The 11,974-nt window shown below is 47.8% G+C and overlaps 1 long non-coding RNA gene across 1 annotated transcript; it reads left to right on the top strand.

The window, feature by feature from the left end:
- The first annotated feature begins 978 nt into the window (after window positions 1-978).
- LOC144151340 (uncharacterized) lies at window positions 979-4,197 on the top strand. The gene is made up of 2 exons (XR_013318853.1): window positions 979-1,777; window positions 2,839-4,197. It is a non-coding gene; the product is annotated as an uncharacterized LOC144151340 (long non-coding RNA).
- Window positions 4,198-11,974: the final 7,777 nt, after the last annotated feature.

Genomic DNA, 11,974 nt, shown 5'->3' with positions numbered 1-11,974 from the left:
TGGCAAGATACTTATTTCGTATGGAACCACTTGTTTATTTCGTCGGGAAGAAAATATCGTCATGAGTTGTGTGCACTTCCTTGTTTTCTAGGAATTCAACTTGTTTAAATCTGCGCCACAGATGTGGTTCGCAATTCTCTCGGCGGCGAGGAGGTTGTGCCATGTGGTAAAGATGCTTCTTAATCAATTTTATTAAGTGCAGCAGAAAGCATGCTGGCCTGAAGGAAGCCCGTAAACTAATTGCACATCGGTTGCATCGAACGATGCATTACTTTTACCATGCAAATAGATGCTCAACCAAATGCAGCAAACGTGCCTGTTGAGGACGAGTGACGCAAGGCAAATTGGCTCTAAAACACGGGGGAAACAGAGAGATCATTTTAGAAGGCAATGTTTTCAATCCGCAACGCGCTACGCCCCCTTCAACACCGCGCGGGATTGAAAGAATGAGTTTAGTTGGTTTGAGTTGACATCGCGGTCCTCTGACATGAACATAAATGGCAGAGTTTCAGAGCAGTCTGAAAGACAGTCTAGGTCATTGTAATCATACCTCCAGTGGAATTCACCGTTTGAGGCAGTAACAAGATAACGCCACGACCTCCGCGAGTCATCCTTGATAAGTTGACAATTTGTGCAAGTCCCTGCTTCAGCACATGATTGATTTAATAACGGCAGTGGGATCCTCCCCTGTTAATAGCTTTTGCCGTGCCATTGACAAGAACAAATTCATGAAATCAATAAACCAAAACGTTTCGTTTCATTCCTCGCCGCCTGTGCCCCGTCTGCCCTGCATGCTTGCACAAGCAGAGTAAAACCGACAGCCTATGTCTAAGAAGGAATGCCTTGTTTCCTAAAGTAATTTGTTCGGGCGTTTCTTCTATGTGTAATAAAGTCACACTGCTGTCTAAGTAACGGACCTATAGTCGCCAAAGATGCTTACGTTAGCGCCTATTTGTGCAGTAAACGCAGTTGCAACACCAGGGGCCGTATTCTGCTGGTCATCCGACGCGCGCCGGAACGATTTCCGGCGCCCTTCCGACGCGGTTGTTTAGAGAGAGGAGAAAGTGGGCTCTCACGATTGGCTCGGAGCGGAAAACGTCAGCCGGCCTACGTCACGCGGCTATATTTTGGCTATTTTTTGGTGACGTCACGTAGCCAAAGGCTCCCGCTCGTTCTCCCGCGACCGGCGGGTGAAATCCGGCGCGGTTAAGAGCGCATCGGATTGTACGATGGCTGCGTATATGCCGCCTGTGTTCGCACTTTTGTTGGAGCTGCTGGAGGAGGATCCCGTGCCTGAGCGTCGACTGAGTGACGGCGACTTTCAGCGCCGTTTCCGTGTCAACAAGGGCCCGGCGCGGATGCTGTGCGACGCACTTAACGAGCACGTTAGGCCTCGAGGTGCGACGGGGCTATCTACGGAAGCGAACGTGATGTGCGCTCTGAGGCTCTTCGCTACCGGCAGCTTTCAACAGATTGTCGGTAGCGGTGATACTCTTGGCATGACGCAGCCGTCGGTCAGCCGCAGCATTCACGCCGTTGCCAAGGCGCTGAAATTGGAAGCCCTTATCGGCCATCGAGGTGCAGCGAAGTGTCAACAGATACGAAGGTGCTGTGCGTGCTGTGTCCCTCTTCGCAACTGACAGTTTGCAAAGCGTTTTCTGCCACCATGAAACACTGTCGCACCCCGACGCCAGTCGCAGCGTTCACACTGTGGTGTCGGCACTGACGGAGCTCCGACACACGAGGGTTTTGGATACCCCGGCGACGTAAGCACGGTGTAAGTACTACTTGTTTCTGGCTAATTTGTTACGGAAGCAAAAAATTGTTTTGCATCGAAGGGAAAAGGAGCGCGATGTCTGAAAAGCAGTCACTGAAATGCGTTTGTTTTGAGCGGTGTGGTGTGGTGGCAGTGATCTCCCATAAATTTCGCAATTGTGCATGATCAAATAGTGTGTCAAAAAAAAAAAAAAACTTAGCAGATGCATGCATATGTAAATAATCTTTTAACTCTCCGGCCTATGTTCGCTTAAGTGAAATGATATCGAAAAGGTATGTCAATAAATGTAGCTAAAATGAACACGTTCAGAGGTATCGAATAGAGTGGCGTCTTGAAAGAAAAAAAGCTTATAAAGAAAGATAAACAGGTGTATTGTGTTGGTCGTCTAACTGACTTCATAAAGAACCGTGTAATATATGCGTAACGTATATCGCCCTCGCCCCGCCCCCATCGTGTGTCAACTGCTTCGGCGCCTTCACTTCGGCTGAGATGTTTCCCCCTGCTTGACACATAGTGAATAGGTGACAAGTTCAGCTTGTCGGCTCGTTTTAAGGGTTTATCGATTTCGAAATGCGGGGTGGGGAGGGGAGGGGTTGTATTTCGCAGTTGTACCGCATAGATAGGTGGGAGCAGGGCCGTAGCCAGAGGGGGGGTTTGGGGGTTAGAACCCCTCCCGAAATATTTTCCAGGCAGCGCGTAAGGAATGCTTACTGTTGGTTTCGGCAGAACTACCCCCTTCCCAAAACCCATAACCCCCTCCGGAAAAATTTTCTGGCTACGGCCCTGGGTGGGAGGGCCCTTATCTATAGTTGTAAGTAACCAATTTTCCTCTCAGGTCGCCTGCATGCTCTAATTCCCCTGCTACGCGAAACAGCGACGATTAAAAAAAAGGCACATACAACACGGCGATGTCGTTTGTCGTTGCATGCAGTTGCGGAGTGAATCAGTTCCAAGTAACCCAATTCTTTATATTCTTGCTCTTGTTTATTACCTTTTCCTTTTTTCAAACTGTGTACTTGTTTAATGCTTTAGTACATATTTGTGTTATGTATTTCTTTCAGGTGTGCGACGCCAGTATGAAGGCCCTGACCGTGACTGCCGACTACAGTGCCTTTGTGTGACTGGCTGTTCACTTTTGCCCGTGACGTGTAAAGCCTGGCGAGTTCTGGGGTTGACGGTGGCCACCTGCTCGAGTCGTGGCTCATGACACCCCCTGCTCGTCGTCCACGCCCCAGACACCTGAAGAAAAGTACAATGCCGCACATGCTTCGATGTGCTCTGTCGTGAAGTGCAGCATTGCAGTTCTCAAGAGCTGTTTTCCTTGCCTGCAGTAGCACCAGCTTTTCTTCATAGGCCTCTTCTGGCAGCCAACATTGTCAGTGTGTGTTGTGTGGCTGCCTGTTGGAAAGACTGACGACAATAGCTGCAGCAGCACCAAGGGACGAGGGCAGTGATACAGACGATGCGGCTGATGAGGTGCCTGCCCCCGACAGGAGCAAGAAGCTCCTGAAGGACAGGGCAACCAACGCATCTTCAGACAGCTTTGTGGCACTAAACATGTCATTTTTAACTTTCGTTTCTGATTGTGTGTGGTGTGCGGTGTTTGTTTTGTCGGGAGAAAATTGTTTTGTTGTTGTTTCATGTAGCATATACTTTGCCCTGACGCGACATTGTTTCCTGTAGAGAAGCTTCTTGTCGTTTTGTGTTTGACATGGTTGTGTGAGGACAACAGAGAAAGTTGCTTTGCTTTCGACCACTATATACTATGTCTTGACACGGTGTTGCTTGATCTGGGATAGGCCGTGACTACTGTTTTGATGGGTCGTGAGGCCTTGTTGTGGGTATAGAGACCGGTCAAGATTCTCTTGAGAAAATTCTGTTTATTACACTGTAACCGTCATTCTGCTGTGAAGCAAAGAATGATGATGCATGTACCACAAACAAAAAAAAAATAATCAGTATACTGCGGAATCTTCTGGACACAATTAGTTCAATCCAGTCAAGAGTTATATTATGACATAGCACAACCATTGCACGGTAACTTTGTTTGGAAATCTCTGACAGATCATTTTACTTAAGAGAACACGATATGCCAGTATGCATCTCCACTGTTGATACAAAAAGTAAACATGCTTAAAATATTGGAGGCTGTCTCTTAACAAAGAGTTCACTGTCATGGTTTACTCTGACATTCTCATGATAAGTGGAAAAATGGTCACAAAAGTTTCATTTACCCCACCATTGCATGTATTCTAGCACTCAGTGCTTTGATGACTGCTTGCTTAGATTTTTAAAGTGATATTGCGATTTTTTCTTTCATGAAGGACACCTGCTTGTAAAAAATAATTATGATAAGCCAACAGCAGCATCTACAAAGGCGTATTGAATTTTTCCTCAATAAATCAGGGTGTTACAAGTTATGTTGAACTGTTTCCTTTTCCCCTGCATGCAGCAGCACCGTCCAAGAGTAACCAACACTGGGAAAAAATAATCGTGACAAAATCAACTATAGCATTTCTGTAGTACACAGCCTTATTTAAAGTGCACAGAAACCAACGTAACTTCATTGCAAAAATAAAGAAGGGCACATTGATGTTTGTGATGCAATGCCAAAACTGCTTTCTCTACTCCAGCTTGTTAAAGTGCTCATAGTTGGCATCTATTCTTGTTGAGGCCCACAGTACTGGTTGTTTGTTCAGGGCCTTCCACAACCAGCAGCTCTCCAGCTCCAGTGTGCCTGAAAATGTGTTCATTATGAGCTTAACGGCCAAAAAACAATAAGGGGTTGAAAATTTGGTCTCTATCTTAGTTAACGAAGCGTATTGCGGTATACTTTACCTATTTAACCCTGAAGGGTAGAGGCATTAAATAGGAAAATGGAATTACAAAATATGCTAACGTAAGAATACATTGCAGGTGCTCAATTACAAAAATTGCACCTCATTGCACAGTCACTGAGTTGTACCTATGCTTGTAGAAACAAGTGATTATTGTGGATGGAAACAATACCTGCGGGAAGGCGGTTTGATTCTCGGGATGTTTTAAGAAAAAAACTGAGCAAACTACTTCAAGTTGCATGCTTAAGCACCAAATTTGTGGGCGTGGTCGATTTGACGTGATACAGGCTTAGGCTGTTAGAGCAGTTCGTCACGCAGAATAGCATATTAATATAGCTCATGAAACAAAGCTAGGCAGGAAACGTATCCTCGGGTCGCTAAAGTCTGGAGGTCAGTACTCTCTTTCATTAACGTTGCACTTGCACCCCTGCTTTCATTAAAAAAAATTAAAACGAGCTTGCCGTGATATTACCGCGAACCATGTATGGGTTTGTTTATTTATTGTTTGTTTTTATCGCCCGGCCACGCCTGGCTCTGTTATCTGTGTCCGCGAAGCGCGTCTTCCATTCTTTATTTTTATGCCGCACGGGCTATCTCATTCAGATAAGCAGACTGTTTCGCCCTAACGGCACTAGCCCAGAATAATCTTCTCTGATCTACAATGTTCTGTATTTCAATGGACGGTTCGAGAAACATTTGCGCCGAAAGATAAAAGCGTGCAGAGCAGACGCCGCGGCATTCGATTCGACGACACTCGTCTGCACAAGTCACTCTGTTGACCGCTGCTTCGCCGCCTCTGTATTCTTTTGAGTTGTTAGGGGAGCACAAGTTCGCCATAATAAACTTGTTTTTCCTTCAAGACAACTGCGTCATCCTTGGCTTCGTGACAATATAAGCACGTAATCTGATCGTGCGCAAAACGCGCACACATGCGTTTTGAAAAACGGGTTTAATTCACTGCACAAGCGAGAGTGGCCGAACAATGACATGGCGTTAGAAAATCGATCAAAATATCGCACTCACGTCACAGCCGTCTTATATATAACTGCCGGGCAACAGCGTACCGTTTACGTCGCTTTTCGTCCCAAGAGAACGCCCTTGTGGGACGAAATATTTGCGCAGCAACTGTACTGAGCGTTCAAATATGCCTCCTTTAAAAACAGCTGTGCCGCGCGCAGCGCTCCCTGGCGCCTCATAACGGAACAAAGTAAAAACATAAATGCGTGTAAACCTGTTAAACTAGCATTAGCAGCAACGGCAGTGCCCGTGAAAACACACAAACAGGAAAGGCTTTGTTATATCTAAACATTTTTATTAATTTCGCTTTAGCAGCATTTGAAAGTTATGAGATTGTCCCCGAAGGCGATGACGTACTTCCCGCGATCTTCGAGGGCGGGGCGGTTGGCTATTTGCACGTCATTTTGACGTCACGAACTTCCGACGCGCGTCGGAAGGGCGTCGGATAGCAGAATACGGCCCCAGCATGCAATTCTTTGTGTTTCAGGCAGTTCCTTCAGCCAAGCATATGTTTAACCCCAGTTGCCAAAACGATCTACTAATATTCATTTCCCATGCCACAAAATGAAGCCCAATACCGAACGAACAATGCGAGAACGGGGCGGACCGTATTTATTTAAGGTGATTAGGATCAACTAGCCTTCAAGAAGGAGGGGGGCATTTTCTGATTTTGTGCGTGCACGCTCCCGTCTCCAAATCAAAACTGCTTGGACCGTGGCGGAATGGCGCAATCGGATAGACGTCGGCGTCATTGCGCAAGGGACCCACTTTCGATTCCTAGCTTTATAATTTTCGTTCTCTTAATCCACGATCATCATCATCGTCTAAAATGTTTAGCTTTCCTGCAGTACGTTTTTTTTACTACAGACGACAGAAGTGAGAGGCCGATAGCTTTGCTTTAATAAACTCGCCGCTGAGCGAATTGCAAACCCCCGCACCCACGCACTGGTGTATTCCGGACGAAGCACAACGCACTCGTAGCTTAGTTTCATTCACGAGGCGGGCTAACAAATCCTTGCACAAAGTCACGGCCGGGCTGGAGGAGCGGCGGGCGCGCACTTTCATACGGCCTGCGCTTCGGGTATAGTTCCCACCTTTGACCGCCGCTAGTTCGTGTCGCTGCGGACCAACCCTCGCCGGTTGACCTACAGCACGCGCGGGGTAGGTGGAGCGGCGGCGCGCGCGCACTTGCCACTGCTCTAGCCCTGCCGTGGCTACACGCGATACCTGTCCGTGTAAATTTACATGTGCGTCATTAAAATAGGCGACTCCTCCCCCCTTCTGAATTTTCGGTCTAATTGGGTCAAACAGCCTAACATTATCACTCGGAAGCGCCTAATCAAAAAATTGAAAGAAACATTTTAACTCGGGGCACATGAAGAAAAATATGCGAGGCCTTCATATCTTATCAGCGACTGTATTATATGAAAATGGTGAGACAGGCAAATAAACACGGCACTTTCCGTGACTGAAATATCATTTCTTATTTTTTATTTTTCCTTTCGGATGATGTCTTGGTTTGCACACGCACAGGGCACGACCAGTGACGCGAATGATTTCCCGTCGAGGGAGATAGGGTTATCGCTTAGCTAAACGTGATTCTGCTATTCACGCTACGGTCGGGCTGAGCGGCCTGCCGGCAGCGAAGCGCACTGTCAAAAACACACAGCTGCTCGGCCAGAGGCGATGCGTCGACTAACAGAAAGGCGGGTTGGAAGGGCCGAGGGTTGGTTCGAAGCGCCCCCACTGTAAAGAATCTGCTGTATTGGTTCCTTCTTGGGTGCGCAGGCCGTATGAAAGTGCGCGCTCGCCGCTGCTCCAGTCCGGCCGTGACAAAGTATTGCAAGTGCACCTGGCCAGCAGTGGTGGCAGTACGGAGGCTTCTATCGAGGTAGCGATAAGACGACGATCAGAACACCAGTATAGGCCAGCCGGATCTGCCAACCATGGAGGAAAGAAACTGCTGACGCATTGGCGCTATCACTGGTACCCCTAGCTGACGCCGTTTCCCAGCTTTTACAGTTGAGCCCGCGATGGCGTTCTCCGCTAAGCTCTTGAAGCACCCGCACACTTTTTGTAGTTCAAACATTCTCAGCGCGTCCAACGATTCATGGTAATCACACCCAGTTACTACACAACAACAACTTTCTGTTACAACCTTAACTGACAGTTTTTTTTTTGTTATTCGGAAGAAATACCTTAAAGAGAAAAACTGCCAATTTTTTCTGCAGTCCATATTGTCCAGTTTATATGAAAGCCAGGATTTTGTATAGTGAAGTAACCGCAAAGGTTTTCTAGATAAATTGGCGCAAACAATTTTAATTTGGAACTAAATTTTCTGAAATCGGAAAGGTGGCTCCATGTGGTGTCTAAATGTGACACACCGTACCTATAAAAACAACTTCTGCTGTTTGAATGCCTGATTCCAATACGGCATAACGGACCAGGAAAGGCTGTGTTTTAATAATGGTTTAGCTTGGAACAAGTTTTTAAATATCTCTTTTCTTCTCCTTTACTGTTTAAAGTGTGTTGCTGCAAGGTTCATATTTATGGTTGCCAGCATTATTTTGTCAGCCTACGTATGGATTGTAGATCTAAATATTCCGCATTCAAACGTTCTAGGGCCCTCTCAGGGAAACCGTTTCGGTTCGAGGTGTTTCAAGTGATGCTCTTTCATTTTGGATTTGAAAACGTATGCTCCCCAAACACCGGTTGTCTGTCCCTTCAAGGGCGCAGTATTATATTTTATTGTCAAAGTTTGCTGTGTAACAAAAAGCGCCAGAAAATTATAATTTCACCGGAGGTAATGTTAACGGTATGTGGCAGAATTGAAACGCTTTCTCAGCACATTTTCAGTTTCGGCGGTTCGGGGCAGCCGAAAATTTATAAAATTGACTTGGAATTACTTACCAGATAAATTTAGGAGATGCATGGGGTAGCGAACGAAATTTATTGGAGCATTGTCTGATACCCGAGCATGGGTGTGACTCACGCCACGACAGCTCAATAGCATGACTAGCAGCCAGTTTTATAGAGGACGTTAACCTCTCCTGTTCGTGTAGCACTCGCAGTGCGCTTTGCTGCAGCATCACTACGAACAACCGAATATATGACAGACCCACAGACGGCGCAAAGAAATCAATGAGAGAAATTATGACGCCATTCCTTTTTTTCGCGGGGATTTTGTGGCAGCTGCTTAGACGCAGTGAATGCACACTGTTCAAGATGTACCGCAGGTTATATAATAGTAGAACTATTCAAGGGCTCTAGAATTAAGGGGAACCAAAAATAGGATACCGAATTCAGACAATTTGCGTTGGCAAACCCCCAGTATATAGATTACACCATTTCGTTATCATGCTGGAGGGTTGTAACAGCCAAACATTCGAGCCTTTTTCGTTGTGTCGTGTTGCGATTTGCCTCACGGCTGGTCGCAAGCAACTTTCCAAAAACACGAAGTTTTTTATAGCGTGGCAGCGTTTGTTTCATCTGTTTCCGTATTAGCCGGGAACAGATTTTATCTTTTCGATGTACCAGCCGTGGCGACGGACGGTCAAGTGACCGAATGATTGTACGACAATGGGTGTTATGTCTTAGGTTTGTTGTTGACCAGGATGGGAGAAATATACACATGTTTCTGCTCATAAGAGACGTGTATGAGCGTGTTGTGCGAACATCAGTGTTTACGTTCGACGTATGTAAAAAAATTGAAACAATTACGCTTTTCGTGTGAGATCTCAACACATGAACGCGAATAAACCCGCCAGATGTTTGTACCAATTGATACCCGTGGGTTGGTACTTCGCACTATATATTCTGCGTAGGTGCTACTATAAAATTGCAGCATCTCCACTCCGTGGATGATGGCGGGGGTGCGAAGTACGAACACTCGAAATGATATCCAAGTTGTGCCCCGAGGGACATCAGATTTGCGCCCCGAGCGTCATTAGATTTGAGCCGTGAGTTGCACCATGATTATTCCCTAAATGAAACTACAACTCACGGCTCAAATCGAATTTCGATTGATTTTCGCTTGATGGTGGTGTACGCACAGATGGACGCGGACGGACATTGGGAGGTCCTAAGTACTTCGCGCCGTTACACGCGATGGAGTAAGCCGTTTTACTCTCGGGTACTAACTCACGGTCGTAGCCCAATGGGTAAGACGACTGACACTAACTCTGTCTGGTCTACCAGACATATATGCTCGAATCCTGCCGGTGCTTGTGTGCTTTTTTTTTGCGATTGCAAATGCTGTGCGCACGGACGCGGACGGACATTGTGTGGTCCTAAGGTGCTCCGCACCTAGAAACTATTGTCAGAGATGTGAACTATCGTTGCACGCGATGTGAACTCCGTGTTTTCTTAGTGACGTGATGATAACCTCATGTGTGGTTGCTTATGTTGTTTGATAACAAGATCCTAATGGTGCGTCCACTGCAAGTTTGTAACCACGCGTACCGACTCATGAACACGTATCCATCGAGAAATAAGTGAGGCGTTATTGCCACGACATCAATTACTCAGAGGATTGAAAACGGCGCAATAGATCCGACTAGCATGACTCGACTGGTGCTTTACGCGAAATACCTGGGTACGTTACAAGGCTGTGACAGAGTTACTTTCGTTTTTGACACGGGCGACAAAGCAGGAATCTTCTGCTGCTGCAGCAGAAGGTGCAACAGCGGCAGCGGGGCGCAGCAGAGAGCGACGACCGCTTAATCATATCGGACACGTCCTGGGTGTTGCGGCTGACGTTGCAGCGTGGAAGTGTTTTGTGAGGGCTGTTTTTCCAATTGTTCTGATACCATTGCGGCTTGTATGCTCCCTTTCAGTAACGGAGCGATCCAGACATAACGGATCGATCCAGGCAGCCGCAAACACCTCGGTGGCACTAAGCGTGTGCTTTCCCTACTGCAGGCCCATCCTCGTCCTACACTGCGGCGGAAGATTTCCTTCTGTGCGTGGCTGGTCTGCTTGTCGGCATCTACTGGCTGCGCGGATCACCGGTGGTTCACTTCGACAGCGCAACGATTCCTGCAGCAGTGGGCGAGTTGAGGAGGCATCGCCTGCGCACATCGTCACGGCCCTGTGCTGATCGGCGCATCGCGTCGCAGTATATAAGGACCGAAGCAGCTCCACACAGCACATAACGGAGCGATCCAGGCAGCCGCAAACACCTCGGTGGCACTAAGCGTGTGCTTTCCCTACTGCAGGCCCATCCTCGTCCTACGCTGCGGCAGAAGATTTCCATCTGTGCGTGGCTGGTCTGCTTGTCGGCATCTACTGGCTGCGCGGATCACCGGTGGTTCACTTCGACAGCGCAACGATTCCTGCAGCAGTGGGCGAGTTGAGGAGGCATCGCCTGCGCACGTCGTCACGGCCCTGTGCTGATCGGCGCATCGCGTCGCAGCATATAAGGACCGATGCAGCTCCACACAGCACATAACGGAGCGATCCAGGCAGCCGCAAACACCTCGGTGGCACTAAGCGTGTGCTTTCCCTACTGCAGGTATGGCACTTTATAAGCGACCCCAAACCATCCACCGCCGGCGTCGGCGGCGGCGGCGGCGTCGGCGTCCGCAGTGCTCCTCTATAAAGAAACAGCATCCGGCGCCAGGTTTCGATCCGCGGACTTTGCGGCCGCAGCGCGACGCTCTACCGACCAAGCCACGGACGCGACGTGATATCAGCGTTAGTGAGGCGCCTTATATCTTTAACGCATTCAAACTACGTCGTCAGCGGCGTCCGTTGGCGACTCAGCGGCGTTATAGCGGCTTGATAACTGCGTGGTGTACACGTGATACTACAAACCCGATGGAAGAGATGGAAGAGAAGGCGGCGAGGCGGTGGGCTGCGGGGGCCGAGCGCAAGCGCCGCAAGCGGGCCGACAACCGTGCATTCGCACTTTCACATTCTCCCCCTCGGGGAAATGCGGGGGAATTTTTTTCTGTAACTAAGCAAGGGCTCCTGGATCGCTTCGTTTGTTTCGTTTGTTTTGTTTCGCTTGTTTTGCTCACTTATTTTCACTAGTAGTGTCTATGGATCCGCCGACAAACCCTTTGACAACCCTTGGCCAAGCGCTCGCTGACAAACCCCCTTCGAACATTTAGGAACTCTCCAAGGCTCTCGTTGAATTGGCGCTAGGGATCGAAAAGGTTACCACTGGCATTCGAAACGATATCAAGGGTATTGCCGATAACAACAAAACTTCTCTAGATGAAATTCAGGAGGTAAAAAAATCCATGGAATTCATGAATAAGACCTTCGAACAATTACAGACTGACGTCAAAAAAACATGCGCGGAACTTTCCGTGGTAAAGGAACAGCAAAAGGTAAAAGA

This window comes from Haemaphysalis longicornis, unplaced genomic scaffold, assembly GCF_048455015.1.
Source record: "Haemaphysalis longicornis isolate Haplotype H1 unplaced genomic scaffold, Haemaphysalis longicornis Haplotype H1 scaffold_9, whole genome shotgun sequence".
Lineage (NCBI taxonomy): Eukaryota > Metazoa > Arthropoda > Arachnida > Ixodida > Ixodidae > Haemaphysalis > Haemaphysalis longicornis.
The sequence above is the reverse complement of the archived record's forward strand: the minus strand, read 5'-3'. Positions and strand labels throughout refer to the sequence as shown.